Here is a 22,532-nt window from a genome sequence, read left to right on the forward strand (position 1 = left end):
AAAAATAAAAACACTGATACTGTATCAGCTCATTTTCACTGCATTCCTCCTCCATTCTGCTCTAACCAACAACACATTATCTGTATTTCTATAATCCCTCAGATTTCGCAAGTACTTACACCATCCATTCAGAGATGGGTAAAGTGAAGCATTTAAATAACTTATATGGACATGCAAGCCATTGACACAGCATGCTCTGGAATCATAATATTAGTATTATTAGTACTAACTATTAATATTAGCCTTTTTTTTTTCTATGGCATATTCCCTTTCTCTTTGTGGAAAGCACAGGTGATTTCAGTAGGTTGATGAAAAAAGGGTTCCTCCAACAGCCAGAGCTCTGGTCTCAGCTTGAATCCAGCTAGCTAAAACCCAGGTCTGAAGTTTGTGGCTATGGTAGGATGTATGTTCCATGCATTAAGCAATAAATCTAATTCATATTTAACCCTTACTGAAAATAAGAATCTTTCCTTTAATGCTGGCAGTGTTTACAGTGAATTTTTATTCTTTTTTTTTTTTCTGCTGACAAAAGAAGAGAAAGAAAAGAAAGCAAAACCCAACTCTCTATGCTGAATAAGGCACTTCCTAATGATGGCACAGTACCTAGAAACATTACAGATAATTGAGCTTACTTTTCATAGGGTAGACATTCAAAGGTCATTGTCTTAACAGCTTGTATGCTGTCAAGCTATATTTGTTCTTGAATACGTACAACAGTCCTTTCCACCCAGAACAGTAATGACTGAAGTGTACCAGGTGCAAAGAATCTTACTTAAGAGATGTTTTCTTATGCTCTAGTAAAATAGAGAAAGGCAGGCAGAAAATACCAAGTATGCCTCACCTGCTAAGTAAGCTCTGTGTCTGCACACAGATAATTAAACACACTGTATTGTGTTGCTTTTCTCAAATAGATTTTGCATAAATTCCTACAGCCTCATGATGAGAAGGGACAATTAGGTCATAATTAATCTAGCCAGTCCCTGCTCTATATCACACATTTTCTATGCCTCAAGACAAATGACTTCCATAGAAGAAAAGTCTTTATTGAGAAAGATACCCATCCTGGATTAGATCTTGTCAGAAGATGAAAATCCCACTGCTCCTTTGGTAATTTCCACCAGCTATTCATTGCCTTCCCTACTGAAAATAATGAAGTAGAAGTGTCTTCTTTGGATCTACAAAGTGTCTAGCTCCAGCTTTTAGGCATTGCTTCTTGTTATGGCATTTTTTCTGCTGTGTATGAGGACCCTAGAATGCTCACTATTTTCTTGCAAGGCCAGTACTTGTATGGTATGATAAAGTCTTCCTTCAGTCTTCATTCTGATAATGTATATACATTTTAAGTTTCTTGGTATATGGTATTGCTTCCAACCTGGATTTTTACAACATCTAATTTAAAAGAGAGTTGTCAAGCTCCACCCTTGACCACGCCAATACTATATACAGAATAAAAAAACTCCTCTCATGTCTTAGGGATGATTCATTTGTCCCAGATGGCAACAGGGAGGAAGCCTTCCCCAAAACCAATCTCCCTAAACCCCCTTTCTAGTCAGTGGGAAGAGACAGGCACTTCCAGGAGAAGATTGGTGTGGCCCATCTCAGCCAAGGATAAACATTGGAAATATTTGGGATGAACCGTGTCTTAAAAATGCCTGTTTCTCTACAATGACTGTAGCAAGATCACTGGCAATAATTTTGAGTGAAGACATTTACAGGAAAGGCATCTAATGTTAAAGAGGTAAAGCACACCCACCTGGCTACTCCTCAGGGAATATATCCAAAGTTATAGGCCTTCTGTTAAAGTAATATCATAAAAGGAAAAAAAAATGGTGAGAGAACAACTTTTACAAGACTTAACAATATCTACTAAGATGATAAGAAAAAAAAAAACTACTCTATTCATTTTACTCCAGATACTAAGGTTGAGGCTTGAGGTTGAGAGGTGACTAATCCTCATCGAAGTATTCAGTATTTGGGCACATTAGGTTCTTGGTGGCAACCAGCAGCTCTTCTTAACACATTAGATCATAGATTCTTGGGCATCTCATCTGAATGCCTCAAACCAGACTGACCTGCTATCTCCATTTGAGTACTGGTGACTGCTAAGTTGATTACTGCTGTGAAGCTATTGCTTAGCTCTCTTCTAATTTGGACTCCCTCACATTTTATGTGAAGCAGCCCCTTTCATGAGCTATTTCTGTTCCAGCCTGACAGAAACAGTGACTAATGTGCAGGTCTATTGATTAAATATACTTTTTTTTTTCCTTTTTTCCCCTTCATAACAGCCTAAAGCATTTAATTAATACGGCAATGCCCCACACTCTGGACCAAAGACAGAGCTTCCAATCATCATAAACTGCTTTGAAGTAGTTAAATAAAGCGATTTTATGACCTGACATCTATGGAAATGTCCATTCATGATGGCATAGACACACATATCAACTTCTACAGTCAGTTATATAAACAGAACTAAAGATCATGGTGAACAGCTGTACGGTTTCAGCTTGACAGAAGACACCCCTATGACTTAATGATTTCACATACATCAAAAGAACACCAAGTTTGACAAAATGCATCTATACGACATGCCATATATTTCCTAAAGGCAATGCAGAAACACATCCCAAGACGAAAGGGACACAGCAGTCTAACAAACACACTTACATGGCTCCAGTTCCTATAACTTTTGAACTGCTCACAGGCTTATTATTTTTAAAAGTAACTCTTCTTACACTCTTTTTTGTAGGACATGAAAATGTACTTATCATTTGGAAGATAGACCTGATCTGTGTTGAAATAACTTTCTGGTAAAATAATGCAACTTATGTTCATTTTTGTGTCTTGATGAATTTTGTCATATCCATTCCTTACAAACTGAACTGTGAACATGCCTCTTGATTACAGAGCAAGTTGAGGTGACCTTTCAGATGGAGACAACTACCTGAACATGTCTTCTTTTAGTCAGGTCAATTCCATCCTTGCTATACAAATTTGTAAGTTTAGGTGAATCCTCCCTCTTATCTGTAGGTCTTCCAGTTTTGTGATAGAGGAAAAAAAAGTAGCTCCTTTTGTCTCCTCCTAAGAATAAATGTTACCAATATCTTGATATGCCCAGGTAGTAGCGCACCACAGTGTCTGAGAAGAAAGAGTAAAACTGCCTGCTACAGCTTTTCATGCTTTCCAAAAATGTCACCCAGGCTGAATAAAAAGGGTCTACAGATACGTAAGTAAAGGATGACTAGGAGAAAAAAAATACAATAAAAGAGTGCATTCCTTGAGATAATTTTAAGCATATGCAGTTATAAGGTGTTACAGAATCACAGAATGGTTAAAGCCCGAATCTAGTCCATCATCTAGTCCAACCCACCTGCACAAGCAAGGGCACTGAGAGCACATGGCACAGGGTGCCTACCAGGCAGGTTTTGAAGATCTCCAGAGAAGGAGACTCCACAACCTCCGGGCAGCCTGTTCCAGGGCTCTGTCACCCTCACAGGAAAGAAGTTCTTCCTCATGTGGAGGTGGAACTTCCTGGGTTTCAACTTACACCTGTTACCCGTTGTCCTGTCACTGGCTACCACGGGCCCCATCCTCCCTACAATCACCCCTCAGGTACTTGAACATGTTAATCAAATCTCCGCTCAGCCTTCTCTTCTCCAGACTAAACAGGCCCAGCTCGCTTAGTCTTTCCTCATATGACAAATGCTCCAGTCCCTTAATCATCTTCATGGCTCTCCGCTGGACCCTCTGTAGAAGCTCAATGTCCTTCTTATACTGGGGAGCCCAGAACTGCACTCAATACTCCAGGTCCCTCTCCAGAGCTGAGTAAATCGACTTTACAGTTCTCAGAAGCATATTAGGGATGGTACATAATGCCATGAAAGTACAAATTTATAAATATCTGATCAACTGAATGACATTTCCAGGAATGCTGCGTTCAAGGAAATTTGGAGTTAAGGCCATTAAAGGTAGCCTTTAATGAAATACAGCTCCTGATAATTTAATCTAATGTGTCTTAAAATTAAGTGTAAGCATTTTGAGGGAGGTTTGTACTCATCACAGCAGGTGAAGTTTTGTTTTCACTGCCCTCAAGATACAACTAGAATAAGTTCTGACTTCAGCACTTTCTCCAGTTTTACCATGGAGGATATTAGAGCCAAATTTGATGCAAAAAGTAAGCTAATCCTTACCCACTCTTTCTTCAACCTCCTTCCTTCCTTTCAAAAAATCCGCCAAAATAAAAATAAGTAGGAGGAACAAGTAAAGCAAAGTAAAAACAAAGTAAGACAAAGCAAATAAAGTAATCTTGTTATCTGAACATATGCTAGATTTAAACAGAGGAAATTGAGACCAAACTGTCCTAGTTCAGCTATAAGTATAACGACGGAAACAGTTTGGCTTGGTCAGAATATCTAGATTCATAACAGCAAAACATCTTCCAATAAACAGAAGGAAATTTTTTCCACGTTTTCCCTTTCTGGGCCATTACTTGCTCAGGGGTGAGCCAAGATGGAAATAATCTGGATCTGATTTTTAAAATTAATGGCTGAAAAGGCAAATAAGCAAAAGCAGATAAAAATATGGAATTTGTGTTAGGATAGAAAGAAGCTGCAGAATACAAGAGGAAGGAACAATTGTTCTAATCCTATTAAGAACCTGATTAATACAATTAAATTTCAATTAAGTTATTAAATCTGCTTTACTCAAAGCCACTTCTCCCTGTGGTGCCTCCCTTTAGCATTCTACTTATGATATGTAGTTTTGAGCAGGTAGTTTTTCTGTCCCACTTAGTCCATCAGGAATCAGACTCTTCAATAATTTTCATAATTTGGTCCTAAAGGACACAGAGATGCAGAACGAGGGTATAAGTAGGATAAGACACATGATGCGACTTCTTCATATATGGGGGAAAAAAAAAGATATCTTTTTGGAAGTTGTAAAGCAAGTGGAGGAATCACTACCAATGAAGGTTAAACTGGATTTGTGTTTTGGTGTTCCAAGGAACACTAGGAATTTTTTGGTTCTTCTTGTTTGGAAAGAGACAGGTTGTGTGTCCATCTACTAGGAAGAGGAATGGGGATTTGTTGAGGTTGAAAAATAAGCTTTGATAATCTAGATTAGTGTCACGCACCATGGCTGTCACATGAACTGGTGCTGGTATAGGGGAAGTGTAGAGATTAGTGGGTTAGCATCTGCTTTTTTTCAGTGAAACTTTTAGAAAGGCATTGGGGAAAAAATAAATTATCTTCTAACATTATCTGCAAAAAACACTCCACCTCTGCCGAAAATATTTCTAATTCAATTTGGCACTCTGGGTGCTACGTGGTAAGGAAGTATTGGCCTGGCATTTATCTTTCATGAGTGTATAGAGGACTGGAAGTTCCTGAATCATACACACTTATCCAATTTAAATGGAATTGAAACGTGAAATGTTCGTTTTCACTGTACCACTCCTAAATTCTCCTTGAATGTGAAACAAACATCTGAAGAACATCACTGAGTAAAAAACAACAACAACAAACAAAACAAAAACAAACAAACAAAAATCAGGAAATTACACTGATTGTAAACAGGTGGAAAAAGCTCATTGTGAAATGATATATGTCAAAGAACTTCATCCTTTCCTAAGTACTTCAGAGATGCATTTTGCCATTGATTCATCATGTTCATTCTTCAGTGTGAAGCAGATTTCAGTGTAAAAGCACAGGGGAAGACAGCTTTTCACCCTGAAAAGCAATTTGCTATATGGCTAGGGAGAAAGGCAAAAAGAAAAAAGAAAAAAAAAAAAAAGGAGTGAGAAACAAACCCCTGTAACCCATGTAGAACGTCAGACCAAGAGAACTCACAGACCTGGGAATGAAAAAAACATTAAATGAATAACTGATGTGGTCTGATGGATAATTCTATGCAGAGGGGAAAAAAAAAAGGCAAATGAAAACAAACAAAAAATGCTTCAGTGGAAGATTGTCTTGATGTCAAGAGCAGCATCTGCTGCTGTGCAAACAGGAGCTCCTGGGTACCGGATGCTCACCAGCTGAGGTCAGGAAGACAGCTTCCCCATAGGGCAAGCTCTGGTCATGGATGGGTACACGTGAATCTCACTGGATTTCTATGCATCTGTCTAGAAAAAAAAATCCACAAAAAAAGACTGAATAAATTTGCTCATTTTAGGCAACCTAAAAATGTCGACAACTGAGCAGAAGCAGAGTCTGTTATAACAAATGAAGGGTTACTACTGCTAGCCAACCACCTTACCCTGTTCTCGAGGTGACAGGGATGGTAAAACTTTTTAAGAAAAAAAAATCTTTATTTATTGCAACAACAGCAATGCAAAAACTACATAAATCAACATTTGTGTACTGCAATGATTTAGGATTTGGGGAAGAAGGTTATCCCCGACACTGCTTTAAACTGTCCATGTATTTGTGTCAACAACCAAAGGATGCTTTCACAATGGTATTATTTCAGGAATTTCAATCAGAACCTCCAAATTTCTGCTATAGTACAAGTGACAGGATAGTGTCCTATGTCACTATTCTATTCTTTCTGCGTATGCTGCATTAATATAAAACTGGCGTGACAGAGATGCCTCTTTCTTCTGCTTTCTTTTCTACCGTAAAAAAGTTTCAAGGTGGCTTTTTTTGCATGTCAGCAAATGAGTTTGGACATCCACGCTTATAAAAAGGTTTGTTAAGATCTACTCGCAAATGGAAGATTTAGAAAAGTTTGAAAGAAAATATGGCCAAGGGAGAAAGGTTAATTGCCGATTAGAACAAACAAACAAACAAAAAGGTTAAAAAAGGAGGGAAAAAAAGAAAAAAAAGAAAAAGAAAAGAAGTAGGGAGTATTTAATGATTTTGCAAAAAAAAAGAGAAAATTCTCAAAGAGCTGTTTGAGCAATTGATCATGCTCTCAGAGAGAAATGAAGAATAATTTTCACAGGGATTATCTAAAATTTTCATCTTCATCTCTAAGGCACAAGGAAAGGAATTTTACCAGCTTAAATACTTCGACACTGATGAATCATTTCCTGCTAGAGGTATCCTTCGATCCTACAAGTGTAAGCATTGATGTGCAACAAAGTCCTCAAATGGCCGTAGAAAAACTCTTTTAAAAAGGGAGAATATGAGCATTCAGTGATAAATGTGTTTCCCTTCCATCTTCTAGAGATGAATTCTTCTTTCATTGCCCTCCAGGTGTAGATCAGGAGTGACACTTTCTTGCCTTATGTAAGTATTATGAAGACAGTCAGACTCCTCGTATTTAGGCACTACCCTCCTACAGAACTGCATTAATAAGATAGATAGACCAGAAAAACCTCAGTCGCTATGCAAAGTCTTGCCCTATAAGTTTATGTTTGTTTCTCACTGAAGAGCTATCTCTGGGTGACTACATGGTGGTCGATGCTTTATCCACCTCTGTAAGCAAAGCATGTACACCAGAACTTTATGATCTGCTTAAGAACATTTATTCAACAACCTCTTTCTCCTGTTCAATCCTAATTAGCTTTTGGATGCTAAAATGCAAGGCAGGCTAGAGTAAAGCAATAAACCAATACCCATGCTCTCTGTCACTGCAGGCAATGCTGCTGAAGGAGACTGACGATATATGTTGCACAAATAATTTAATTTCGGGTACCACTGGCTGTATATGGTAATGGTTATAGATGCAGTAGGCTGCTGTGCATTACAGTATTTGTTGGGCAGCAGATGCTGCAGACGTTTCACTTCAGGTCTGTTCAGCAAGGCAACTGTTTGGGAGTAATAAAGAGGTTCCTCACCTGGTCCAGAAGATGCTGTGTCATAGTGTGGGTCATGTTCTGCTCGCCTTATGCTGCTTTATTTCTGGCATAATTCCATTAGTGTCCCTCCAGATCCACAACACCAACAATAAGAGCAAAGTCTGATTCCATTGCTCTTCTGATGAATGCTGGAAAGTACTCCAAGTACTTCATGAAGAAAGTGAATTAAGGACCTAATCCAACCAGATTTTGCTTCTCACCTTCTTCTGAACCTCTGTGTTGCTCTGTAGGGAAATTGTTCCCTCTCTAGGGAAGCTGTTCCTTGTCTCCCAGTGCACAGATCAACTTGCTGCCTGGTCTTTGTCAGGTTGCCCTCATTTCTAAAATATTGGACTTTCAGGTCTTACTTTATTGCATGCTTCTACTTCCCTGCTCTGCTTATACCCTCTTTAAGTATGAAACCTAAAATTTAATGTCCTCCCTGAAAACATGATTAGTCTATATGCAAACAGTACCTATATTGATATGCTGTCTTTTTCTAAAATGAATGTCCAAGTTGGCACAGAAATATGTCATCTCTCTCCTTTTCTTTCCTCCAACATATCTATCCAAAAAACCTATGAATTTTGGTTTGCCATTTCTATGGCCTCACAGACAAGTAATGAGCATCACCATCACCTAGGAGAGTGTCATAATTTGTTTCCACGTGCCACTTGGGATTGCTTTCTAGCAGTCCTTAGGGATCAGAGTAACGCTTCAGCCATCTCTTCGTGTTGTATCTATCCTTTCTTGTAGCCTTAAAAAAGAAAGACTTATGAATCAAGTCAATAATTCCTGTGCAGCTATGAAAAACAGCCTCAGTTGTATAAATAGGATGCAAGAGACTTCTTGACAAAGCTACAACTACTTCAAAATCTGTGAGCCACACAAAGGTCCTTTGCATTTTTAAAATACATAACCCAAAAATAAAGGACAAAATAAAATCCATCCCCTTAAAGAAAACCCCAAGCAGAACAAAAAATCCATTTCTGAATCTGAGTTCCAAGAATAAAATGTAGATATCATGAGACTCACAGCACAGAGCTGGTGATTTGAACACCAAGTATTTGCATCCTTGTGGACTCAGAGTCCAGTTTTCTTAGAAAGTGTTCCATGTAAGTTTATGTGTCCTTGGTGGGGATTTTTTTATTACCTTAAAGCAGGCAAGGAAGTGCAAGTGTGGAGTGCTCTTCAAGGAAAGGCAAGCCAGGAGAGTGACATTAATGTGACTGGGGCAGTGCCATCACCAACAAGGCCACAGCATCCAAGCAAGAAGAGCAGAGCAGGTCTAGTGACAGTAACAGGTTTATCCATTAAGTAAGGTACTGATCATGGATCAAGACTCAGAATTCAAAAGAGTCTGTGAAAGTCCAATGCAAGGATTATCTGTTACTCTTCAAGGACAGCACATTGCTACCCTTTCAGCTCCTACATACCTCATGTTCAATCTCTGGCTCAGTGACTTCATCTGGGACCCCAGAGAGTGCATACACTATAATTTTCCTGACTCCCCTTTGTGCAAATAGTTTGAAGAACAAAGGATAATTGCAAACTAAATTCAGGATGCCCAAGAATCATGTAGAAAATGTTTGGATAAGGCAAAATAATTTGCAGGGTTTGTAGTCAGTAGCTGCTCAAACCAAAGCTGACAGAAAATGCACAGTCTCATTACCTCCAGCAAATAAAATCAGCTTTTGGTCTCTATAGAAGGGACTATCCTAACAGGAACTATTTACTTTTTATTTACATTTTTTATGGGGGGAGAGAAAGGGGAAGAGAATTCATAATTCCTAGCTGCAAAATTTTCTGATGAGGTAATGATAGTTTGTGATATAATACGAACATGCCCCGTTTACACTGTACATTACAGTGTGATTTGACAGGCAAGAGTAAAAGCAATTACACCAACACCATTCCCAAAATATGTTTCTCGAGATACTCATATGGATATTCAGTCCTGGAGACTCTAAGCTCTCCCCAGAAAGCACTTCACATGCCTTATCATTAGACAGATTTTCTTCATATCTACCCAGATTTTTTCTTGCTGCAATTTAAGCCCATTACTTCCTGTTTCTCTATCTGTAATAAATGAAGAGCAATGATTATTCTTTCCCTTTTTGCAGGAGACTTTTATGTGCCTGGAGACCATTATCATCCCCCTCCATCTTCTTTTCTTTAGCCTAACTCACTCCCATTGCTCTAATCTCTGCTTTGCAGTCAGGTTTGCAAACCCTTACATTATTCTTGCCGCTGTCCTGTGGACTTTCTAGCTGGCCCGACATCTTCAATTTAGCACCCAACACCAGATAGCATATCTACCTGAGACCTTTAACAGCACTAAGAAAGTGAAAGGATTATTTCACTGTGAGATCACTTTGATAATCTGTCAATAAAAAGTTCTCCAACAATGTTGGGAGAATTTGTTCTGTTGTTTGATTCTTACACATACGCACACACACACAAATACCACCAATAAAAGAAAAACAAAACAACAAAACCTTTTTCATAGCACAATGATATGCGGGTAGGATCTAACTTAATCACTGCTACAATCAGTGTTTGCCCCTGAAAGTTACTTTTCCCCTACAGTGGGTTTCATTCCTGCTATGGAAGTGGTCTCTATGGACAATTTCTATAGGTATATACAAAGTGTTATGAGATTTTTGGGGAAGAAAGGTACTCTCAGAAATAGATAACCAGAAGTATGCACACAATTTAATAAGCGTTTAAGTGATTGCAATTTAATACATTAGAATCTGGCTATATGCATATTTATATACATGATTACTTATTTTTTCCCCTGCAGTTCCCCTGCTTTTATATACATATTTATATACACATTTACTTATTTTTCCCCTCCAGAACCATCACCATTTCTTAATATCTGCAAAATAAATTACTTTTAATCCATTGATCTTTTTATGAAGGGAAGGGAAAAATTAAAAATATACATTACTTCTCAAGAAATATTGTAACGATTAAAAAAAAAACAGAAAAAATAATAAACAAAGTGTGCTTCTTGTTGGCACTGTGAGTAATTTCCATTCCTAGAAACTGGCCTATTAAGAGGAAAAAATAAGGATCACATTACATTCCAAGCATTACACTATTGGACTGTGGACAGGATACCACTGAGCTGATTTGAAACAAGAAACAGGTAGATTGCAAGCCTGAACATGTGTTTTACATCCATTGGTACAGTTCCATGCCCATTCTTATTAGTGAAGAAGAGGTGAAAAAAAAGAAGAAAAAGAAAAAGGAAACCCAAGACTTCTGTGATGAAATAAAACTAACTAAAAGGAAAGGAAATTCTGCTTCTTGAAGGTTTCTTACATCCTTCTTGGAAACATTTGTGTTCAAACTTATCCTATTGAACCTCAGATGTCTAATTGAGACATCTTAAAATGGGAATTAAAAATAGAAACAGGAAGGCAGCTGTTCTATACTCCCTACAGAGGCAGCAGAGGGAAGTAGTTCTAGACAATGGCCCACATAACACCAAAATCATCCTAGGGATGAATTGAAATGATCTAGCTTATAGGATTTGTAAACAAAAACAAGGAGGGTCCTGTTTGTTTTCTGAATCTTGGGAAACTATGCATTGCATGCTTTCTCATTAATAATGGAGAAGGAGGCCAAGAAGGTATATACAGTTATATGAATATAACAAAATAACATTCCTTTTAATCAAATAAAGTGGAGCTTAATAAAAAAAAATGGCCATGACATTCCTGATGACAGTGGTGATAGCTGAAATAGTTATTATTATATTTCTAAATATATATTATTATATTTCTAAATATTCAAAAATAGACCCTTTATCTTTTAAACACATAACTGGTGAAAGGGTCTGAAAAAGCTAGAGAAACTATCAGGAGAATTTCAGATTTCTCTGCATAGGGAAAAAAACAAATCAAACCAAAACAAAAACTTACCTGCCTGTTCATGAAGTCTTCACAGTACTGGTAAATCAGTAAATATGACCCATATAGTGATAGACCGCTATTCTACTCCGATTAATAGCAATGAGAAATGTTCCTTTAGTACCAGTGAATGCCCAAAGTTATTGTATCCTTGCAGATTATTTCCTTTCCTATAAACTTTCTTTTTTAAAAAAAAATGTTTCAGGAAAAGAAAAATATCCACCAGGGCTGACTATAAAGAGTAAAGATAAATATGAAGAAATTTTATTTTATTTTTATATGCTTCAGATCTATGTCAGGAAAATGTCTTTCACAGCAAAAGGAAGTCATGAAAGAACTGTTTCTCATAAATGGACAGCACTAAAAAAGAATGATACGTTGTCCCTCACTAAGCAAAAAAAAAAAAAAAAACTGGCCCACTAAAATAGGAAATATTGAAATACTGCAGTATGGGAATACTGGAAAAGGTGATAAATTTTTGACCAACCATACAAAGAACTTTTTTTTTTCCTAAGGACTTACCTTTAAAAATATCATAATATGAAATTTGTGATTTAGAAAGAGGGCATGGTTCTTTTAGAAATTTTCTTGGCTTTGATGATCATTCCACCGTATCAACTACAGGTATCCCTGACAAGTAACTCTATCCATCATCTTTTCCACAGTGTGTCCTCCATAAGAGCAAGAAAGAAATTTCTCTGAGTTCCCAGATAGTCGTCCACCAGGATTACGTCTTCTAGATAATGTTGCCCAATCCAAGGGCAGAATCACTTGGACCTTTTCATTCTGTAAAAACTTACATTCTAATCTCATCTGACAACACATATTTAAATTTTGCAGGAGCAAAGATTGTTCTTCCTACAAAGGCACCAACAAATTTAAATCAGTTCATCTCATGAAAAAAATGAAGCAGGAAAAGATGATCTGATGATGAATTCTCACAGAACCTAGAAATATTGAAATGAAATGCATGTGGTTTCCTGCTGTTTTAAAAAAAAATACTTAGAAAAGATACAAATGAATACATCGATACATTGATGCTAATGTTAATTGCTTATGGCCACCATAGAATATGAATAAGAAAATAAGTAAGGACAAGTGATACCACCAAGTTGTAACTGTAGTAGAAATGATCAGATTCTCTGCTTACCCTGAAACATTTATTTTAAAAAATCAAAGAGACTCAAACTACTGAAACTCAAACTACTGAGCAGAACCAGGCTCCAGTACTTTCCAGACTCAGCACTCCACATGCTCCTACAGAGACCAAAACTTGCTCCTAGGGAGACCAAAACTTGCTGGCAAAAGAATTTCATTTGAGTGCACATCTGAAAGATGTTTCTCCCCATTAACAAAAAATGATAATCAAATTTCTCAGGTGCAACCTCCAGCTCTTACATTTTTATGTGAGTTTGATTGCACTGAGATCACCAATGTAATTTTTCATGTGAACTGCTAGTTATAATACAACAACTAAGCCTGCAGAGTCTGTTGGCTATGGCTCTGGCTAATAGGAAATTCAGACAACAGTAATGATAAAAAAAAATAATTGGAGAGCCAACTGAGACATAGCTAATTTCTGGCTTATCCGGCAGGACAGGCTGAATTTATGTCTGTTCAATAAGATTAAAGTGATGTATTTGACAGGGCTGCTTCTAAAAGGCATTTTACCCTAAAGCAAACAGGTGCAACTTTCACAAAAGCACTAGGACCTAAAGAAAACATAGGATGAATGTCTGGTCACATAAGTCTGGTTCATTGTAGGTTCGATAGCTTGATTTAAGGGACTCAATGCACAATCTCCTCTTAGTCTGCACGTAGTGCAAGAAAAGAAGCAACTGCACCATAACCACCTTCTACAAATATTAACTTTCTGAAAAACTGCTGGTGCAAAGTCTAGTTGAATCTTTTCCAACATATGCTGTTTTAGCAGTCTGTAAAGGTCTGGGTCTCGCTCTGTAGTTGCCAGACTTTTTGCTGTCCAGAGGACCAATAAGAAGTTTGGGTCTGTGGCCCAGACTTCACTCCTCAGTTTAGATGACAAGAATTAACAGCAAACTGCTCCTGTGTCCATGATTATCTTTATCCCAAGTGTAATTTGCAGAAAATTACAAATGCATCTAGAGCACTGAGTTTTAGCTTAAAAGTTGAGGACCAGTTTTTACCTGCAACAAATAAAAAATGAGGCAATTATAAGACTTTCATTTTAAAATCTATCTTACTCAGAATTTATGTTTGTTGGACTATGATCAATAGCCAAGAGGTAGAATAGTTCTTTAGTTTTTTAACTACTGAGTATAATCCAAACCAGAGACTCACTTGATAGTCAAGAAAAAAAATAAGATGAATAATATTTAGAGTTAATCTTAAAAATTTCATTTTTCATATTTCTTTCAAACTATTAGAATAACAGCTCTCACATTTCCACTATGAAGGTACCTAAGACACCTAGGAGGCTTGAGTCTCTAACACTATGCTATGGTACTGTGTTAGTACTAAATCAAATTGTGAAGGTTAAGGTTTTAGTTCAAAATACTGCTGACCAAGAAAGAAATGGAAAAAATAGCATGGAAATGTCAGATCAAACAATATTTGACTTTATTGTTTTTAAAGAATAAGCTCCTTATTTATCTGCAGTTATACACCCATACAGAAAAAAAAAAATCAGTATGTTACTCCCATGAATCCCAAGATGTCCAAACATCTCTGATCATCTCCTAAACTGCCCAGTAACTAACTGAAGTAAAACAGAAAGAATGGGTTTTAGTTCCAAACAGAAACACCGAGATCTCTGGAGATCTCTGGGCCATCGTCCTTTTCAATGCAGCAGGTCCAAGTACAGCAAATTACTCAGAGACTTGTCCAGTCATATACTGAATATCTCCAAAGATGGAGACTCTCATAATCTCTCTAGATTCTTATTTCAATTATTGACAACCCTCACCTGGATTTTTTTTTATATATATCTAATTGAAATTTCATGAATTGCAGCTTCTGCCTGTTGCTTCTCATCCTTCTACTGCTCATCTCTGGGAAAAGTCTGACTTCACCTTCTCTATGTCTCTGGATAGCAACCCTGCTTTCCAATATACATCAACTTCTCCTACCTCCTCTCTCTTCGGGATCATCCAAAAACTTGCTGAGAATGCAGGTGATTGCATCATCCACTTTTTCAATAAATATCCTGAACAGTGTTGGCTCCAAGATCAATTATCAAAAGACACCATCAGTAACTACCAGCCAGTGGGATTTTTTAACCAGTGATCACTGCTCTTTAAGCCTGAGAATTCAGCCAATTTTCCACCCAACCTACTGCCCGCTTATCTAGTATATCTCATCATTTGGCTATGTGTCCACACATGTGATGCTACGCATTACATGTATCCTTTGATGTCCAAGCTCCTGCTATGGTCGTGGGAGAAACAAACAAAACACTCAGCCTAGTGAGTGAATCAGTTCACCCCAAAGTAGATATTTATTGGCAGACAAGCGAATCTTTCTCCAGTCTCTGCTGACTTCACTGAGTAGACAAACTCAGCTGCCCATACATAAGCACCTAGTATCATTTGAAATGAGCTCCAGTTGTCAGTCCAGAGGCCCATGGGTTTTGTGTTGTTTCTCTGTCATATCTATCAGCCCTGCACTGCTGTCTGGTATTCCTGAGGGCATTTCAAATGCTACTAGATGCCTGTGTTGTGGCAAATGAATTGTACTGGCCATCTCCATCAAATATAATGGGACACTCATCTCTGACGTAGGTGCTTGCTAAGTAGACAGACAAAGTCAGGTGGCTTCAGTTCAAACTGAATCTCACACAAGCTGACTCCTTTAGCTGTTTAGGAAAGCACTGGTATGTCATGCAGTTGGGGGTGAGGTGTACACTTTGAAAGTACATTTTCTAAGGTCTACATTCATTCACTTGGTGCCAGATGATTAGAAAGCAAATAAGAGCTGTTCAAACTAGCATATGCAGACTATTTAAAGGTATGCATGCATGCATAAACCCAGTAGGAAATATGAGACCATACATTGCAAAAGAGAGAGGTGAACTGGTCAGCCTAAATAAACAACAGTTTGTAAACTAGAAAGGAGCACAGAGACATCAAAGGTGGCTATATAAGAACAAATAATCCTTGTGTGGCATTCCTGGAAAAGATGCTTTTCTGAAACCCAGGAAGTCAAGTCCTTCTTGTTGCTTTTGTCTATGGAAATCCATCATCCCCACAAAGAAAGATAAGCAATTGCTTCATCAAAGTAAAATGTCCTAATCTTTACTATGCTTTTAATTCCTAATTTCAAAAGGTCCTCAAAGGCTTTATGTAAACCTGAAATAAGGTTTAATGAGACTATAATCTACTATCTCGTCTCCTTCTGAACAGATTCCTGTTCTCCAGTTCCGATAATGCCAGGCCACAACTTGATAGTTATACTGCACATGCATCCTACCAGGATTGCGATTTCTTTCAGAAAGTTGGAAAAGACTTAATTGATTAAGGTGTTTTCAGTTTGTGTCACAATGGAAACAGAAGTAATTTCATTTTCCAATGCTATTTCCTCCTAATATATCCTTTTCCCTTTATGATCACTATAATTGTTGTTATTAAAAACAACAGGGAAATATCTGCTTACTTCTTCAGTCTCCTCTGACCATTTGAGATGCACTGCATTCTCCAAAACATTTAAACACAGCTGACAGATGTGATTTAAGATTTTTGAGAGAATAACAGACTTCTGTGAAGTGAAAGTTGTCTACTCAGCTCAGAAGGATATAAAATATTTATCTGGAGGCAAAAAATCCTGCCCTCTCCACCTACTAGTTAGGTGATTTCTTGAAGCTATATTTTTATCAATGTGAAGGGAAATGTTCACTTCCGGGACATTATTTACCCTTAACTAAGAGATGAAGCCAAATGCGCTGCCTTCCAGAGATGTGTACAAGCAAAGCATAAGTTGTCTAGCACTAGCTGCCTAAATTTTAAGTAACAAGTTGAATGAGATGACACTATACTACAGGTCCCTACACAGGCCCTGTTAAAAAGAGTTAATTTTCAAGCACAGAAATCAGAATATAAGTGTCTATAAGGGAACACAACTCTTACTTTCACTGTTGCTTTGAAAAAAAAAAAAAAAAAAAAAGTGGCCCATTTACTGACCACTAGTTCTCAGGTCTTGATGGAACATCTGAACCATGGTAATACTGTTTGGATGGCAACCTTTGGTCAGAAAGGAGCCACTAAGCAAGTGCTATCTAGCGAGCAGACAAAAGCTCTGCTGCTTGCACATGGAGATTTTCAGTGGTAGTTTCCAATATGAACACTGACCAAGCCTGATCATTTTGCTATTTGATGAGATCTGACAAGATCACAGTCCAGTGTAATGCAGCTTCAGGCTACACAGCTGGGACTCTAAACTGGGATACATATTTTGTGCCCCTGGTTTTCAGCTGATGTCAGGCAAGGTATACATCTCCAGCCTTAATATTCCTTAACTTCCTTATATTCTTAGTCCCATTAGGAGGTAAAATTAATGCTATTTCTCAAAGATTTGACCTTTGGACAATGCAATTCATTATATGTGCCGCCACTGGAACAAGGATGATTCTAAATGTGGTTCCTCACTCAGCAAGCAAGGATTTCCATTCATTGCTCAGTTAAATGAGGCCATTAAGAGCAATGTAACACTCACTAGTTTATGCTGCTGTCAGTGAGGGAAAATTGCTTTTTAATCTCTGACCCCTCAAAATGAAATCATACCCTGGAAAAAGATTTTGTTAAACAAAGCAAAATAGAACGAGAAGAACAACAAAAGGCAGCACGCTATTTTCCTTCTGCCATCTACAAATGGTCACAGAGCAGACTTGCTTAGCTTTTACACACAAAATCCTTTCCTTTGAAATTCTGAATCTAGACCATTGCATATTATGCAATGATATTCCTAAATCCTGACTTGATCCTAATCCAGCACTGGGGACTGTCAAACTGCTTTGCCAAGGCCACGTGGTGAACAACTGATAAATATAACTCACGCTCATCCCCTCACCTGCCAAAGCAGCTTTATCAACAGTTCTAAATTTGCTCCTTAAATTTGCTCCATACCTTCTTCCATATCCTGTCCTCCTCCTCTGCTCCTGCCCTTTCCATTTCCTCCCTGAGAAAGGAGTGATTGGAGCCCACAACCAACAATGTTTATTCTTTCTGAGCATCCTATTACCCTATCCATGAAAATTTGAAATGGAATAAAATAAAATAAAGTAAAATGATTAAAGTAGCACCAAAGTATGTAAGCTCTCTCTGTGATGGTACAAATGAAGAGATGTAAGAGATGTTCGGCTGTGATTACAAATAGGCTGAAAGACTATCTTCACGTTCAAGAACAACCAACTACATGACATCCAAAAGCTCCAAACAAACCTATTCCAAATAAATATTTGATCACAAGGATCCATTATTTAGGAGAAAAAAAAATCAAAGAAAAGATGGGTTTGAATAAATGCTATAGCTCAGACCTCACTGAGGTTAAGTTGCTGCATTCACACAGCTCATTTATCACTTGGGCTGCAGCTGACTTGAACACCATTTCCAATGGTAAGCAGCTGTTTTGTAAATGGGTTGCATTAAAATACAGTAAAAAAAGCAGAGGCAAACAGAAGTTGCTTCAAAAATAAAACACTAAAATCTCTGCCCATCTCTCATCGGAAGCCAGCAGAGCGAGGAGAAAAGAGAGCACTTGTCTTTATCAGAACCACCTGCTGCTGCTGCTGCCTATTTGTCATGGGACACTAAAGGGTAATGCAATTTAATTGTACAGAGCTGCTCCTGCCAGTCTCGAAAGAAACATGCAAGCAGGGCAGGCACTTGGCAAGGAGCTGCTTGAAGGCTCTGTGGTAGCATAGACCATAAGGGAGCATATCTAAGTGTCTAGTCTTGGTGTTGAACTATCTGGGACAAGAAAATTAGTGAGATTATTGTAACAGAAGAGACTGCTCTGAGCAGTCACGCATCAAGAGTGGTGTGCTGAGGTTAGAGCTGATGGAGGAGAAGGAAAAGACTTAATGAGCGACAAATGAGATGGAAAGGAAGCATTGCAGAGGAGGAATGAGTAACCTTGAAGCTGGAGGGATCCTCCAGCTGGAAAGTTCAGGTAGAGTTTTCCAATTTGAGCTGGTGTGGCTGGGACATTGTACCCTGAGAAATGGACTGCAGGTGGGGTTTGAGAAATGCAACCAGTTCAAGGAGGACATTTCTGCTAACTGGAGATGGTGGCACAGAATCCTGGGGATTCTGGATGGCAGCAAAGATTCCTTTGGGGGATTAAGGCTTAGTTGTGTAATTACACAGTCACTTTGGTAATGACTTTTGCTTGGAAGCTTTACAGAGCTCCAAGTTCTTATTGCAGCTTTTTATTCAGCTCCCATCACTTTCACAGGCAGAAACTGCCAGAAGAAAGAATAGCTTCATAATCCCCCAAATAAAATTTCCAAGTGCTAATTATCCGAACAAGAAGCATGCTCAGCCACACTGTTGACAGGCGCAACAAAGCAATAAATGACATCAAGTTGATTGCTTACACTGTACCTTAGACTTAGCACAATATTGTCATTACATCTCAGTCCTGACACTGTTTAACAAACATGTAGACTCATCCCTTCCAAGGGGATTAAGTAGCCGTGTGAGGAAGTTGTGTTTTCATTGAGATACTCCAGCTAACATCACTCCAAGGCAGCTTCTCAGCATCTTGGACTTTCGCTGATGGAGATGCTAGGGTGCAAGGCTAACACACTGGGCACTCTCTGCTGAGTGGATGCACACCATAGTTTTGAGATGTTTTAACAACACTAGACTAGCTTGATTAACATGCATCCGTGCACTTGTTTCCTTCTCTTCATCTCAGTCCATCTTCAGGAAGGCAAGAATAAACTGGAGAAAGCAAAACTCCACAATCTTATCATGACCAGCCAGATGATGTTCATCAGCCCTGTTGACAGCCTCTGTTTCTCTTCTGAAGGGGTAGGTGCTATGCACAAAATTAATTTTCCTTAGCAATGTTTGCAATGTAATTGCTATCATGTGGACCTCACAGAGAAAAGGAGAGGAGAGTCATCTCCAGAGGAGTACTCACCTGTCCTGTGTCAGATGTTTCCTGTGGGACAAGCCATGCATTAGAAGCAATTCTTCCTCACTGTTGATGCAAAGGGAGTCTAGACAGCTAACTCAGTCCTCTTCTAAAGACACCTGTATTTGGTTCAGTAAATCCCTACCTAGCAGCAATTCAACTGGCCCTAAGATTGGCGCCTTAGATAGGTGGGATGAATCATCTTCTCTAGATGCATGACAAATGACATTTCATGAGACAAATCTAAGCCATTGGTATTAAATGGCAATGGTCCATTTTAGATCCAAGAGGTATGAGACAGTCACAGAAGGGAAAAGCATAGTGAAGCAAATCAAGTACAGGAGGTTACTTCTTATTGGCTTTTAGCTGCCAGACTTTCCTGTCTCTAAGGGTTTCTTGTTTGTTTTGTTGTTGTTGTTGTTTGTTAGTTTGTTTTGCTGTTGTGTGTTTTTTAATCTATTTTTTTCAGTGAAAACAAGGACAACAAAGTAAAATAGTTAAGTTCCTGTGACTAAGATGGTGTTACATATGAAAATAGGTCTCTCAAGTCCTGATGTCAATACCCAACATTTGACTTTTCAGCTGCATTTTCACTCTACAATTTTCTGCAGATAACAATGGAACACTGTGGCTGAGCTTAAATGTTATCTCTAATAAAAACAAGTTTAAAGCAAAACAATCCTTAATTACAATTGCAATCTAAAATTATATATATATATATATATAAATCATAGTAATAATAATAATAAAAAAGTATTTCTTCCACTGAAAGCTCCCAGAAAATTTTTATGTCTCTGGGAGGTAATACCTTTTTTGTTTATAATTTCTTACAAGTTCACCTCCCACATCCTCTGTTGTGGCACATGCACAAGTGAATATGACATTAGATATACCTTTCCAGCATCATGGATAGGCAAAAGCATTATGTGTATTGCTTATTTTCTATGCCCAAAGAGTCTCCATTAAATTAGAACATCAATGAGTTGTTATTGAAAACACTTGGTGAAGAAATTTCAAAATTTAAGATGCACAGAAAGGAGATAAGCACGAGGCTATTTTTATTTGTTAAACTATTTCTATCATTGCAGGAAATGTAAATAATTTATTTTGTACAAGAAAGGATATTTACTGACACTGAGACTGGTGTTCCAAGTTGTGCTCCACTGGACTGCATTACAAGCCAATGTTATAACCCCTCACTTAATTTTTAATCCTGACAGAAATCTCTTCATTAAAGTCTATAGTATGTTTTAGAAGTCTCTGAAATGTGGATATTTTGATTTTTTCAATTTATGTATGCATTTGCCAACATAATAAAATGTTATATGTGTGTGTGTATGTATATACATACACACATGTATATATTTGCATATATATATATATATGCATAAAGAGACATAATAAATGTATGTAACTAGTCTGCATTTACAGGACAGTCACACTGTGCCAGACGTTGTAGGTATCAACAAAATACATTAGTGAACTAATAGATTGATTAGGAAAACTAGTAAGTAAGATTAAAAAAAAAAAATCTGTTCTTTTGTTCTTCGAGAAGCACAGAGCAGTGCAGAGAGTGCTAAAAGGATCTAAAAGTTGTAAAACTGTGGCAGCTCTCATGAAACCAGGTCATCTCCAAAGCCACCCAGCTGATCTTTCACTCAAATCTATCCCAGGTGTTTCTAAAGCAGTCAAAGATTCTTGAGGACTGTATGACCAGGTCTCCTCTTGTCCCATTACGGAGACATCACCATTTTGGGTGTAAGTCAAGCAAGGGTGTTGTGCTGTTGCACAAAATCCAGGCAGCAGACCAGCAGACAAAACCACACCACCTCACCCCATTTTTCTGTCTATATCTCAGGGAGACTCATGGAAGAGCTGTCAGAGAGCAAGCAGGGAGGGGGCAAGCACGAGTGATCCTCCTCCAGCAGTGTACAGCAGAGCTACCTACCCTCTGCAGCAGATCTGGATTGTACACTTTTTGTCTTTTTTACTTAAATTTACTTAAGCAATATTTGTCTATACACTCTTGTTTCAAGGGCATGGGAGAAGCTGAGGTGTTTTCCCGTAGGCACCAAGCAGGACACCAAGTCTCTTTTTTGCCCACAGCAGTAGTGCTGTATCTCCATCTTGGTCAATATATGGAGGAATAAAGGACCTCATGACTGGACAGGTTATTTCAGCAATTCCTGCTGGCTGCAGAAAACAGATCCATTAAACTATGCTGCACTCATTTTCTGCCTGACTATTCTTTAGTCCTCTTAGCTGAAATTGCCATTAATTCATTTACAGCTTTGCGATCTGCTCTACTGCCAAGCACTAAGCTTATTCTTGTCTCATATTAGACTTCCTGCTGTAACAATGCAACAGGCTATTTTCAAGGCAAATGCAGGATGACACCCATTACCCTGAAAATGTATGCCCTGAGAACCAAAACACGGCCAAAGGCCATAACTTGGTTCTGTAATGTCAATGTTCTGTGTAGGTTGCTCTTGCTGGTCACAGTTTGCAAAGCACATTTCACCAGAAAATGAGCTGTAAATAATCTTAAGAGTTCACGTGAGTACAGTGGAGTACAATATGTATGACCCTTACTCTTCCAGTTTGAAGGTTTCAGTGTTCACCATGCCCAAAGACCAAAGAAGGAGCCACAAGGTCTTCACACAGACCTCAGGTGCAGTTTGTCATAACAAGACATCAGATACATGAAACTCACCTTGAGC

General features: G+C 38.1%; 1 protein-coding gene across 3 annotated transcripts in view; it reads right to left on the bottom strand.

Moving 5' to 3' along the window:
• TSNARE1 (t-SNARE domain containing 1) overlaps nucleotides 1–22,532 on the bottom strand; it is a 418,229-nt gene that overhangs the window by 124,081 nt on the left and 271,616 nt on the right. The window lies entirely within an intron of this gene.

The sequence above is a fragment of the Tinamus guttatus genome, unplaced genomic scaffold, assembly GCF_059628265.1.
Source record: "Tinamus guttatus ecotype Peru unplaced genomic scaffold, ASM5962826v1 Tinamus_guttatus_pri_ptg000032l, whole genome shotgun sequence".
Taxonomy (NCBI): Eukaryota; Metazoa; Chordata; class Aves; order Tinamiformes; family Tinamidae; genus Tinamus; species Tinamus guttatus.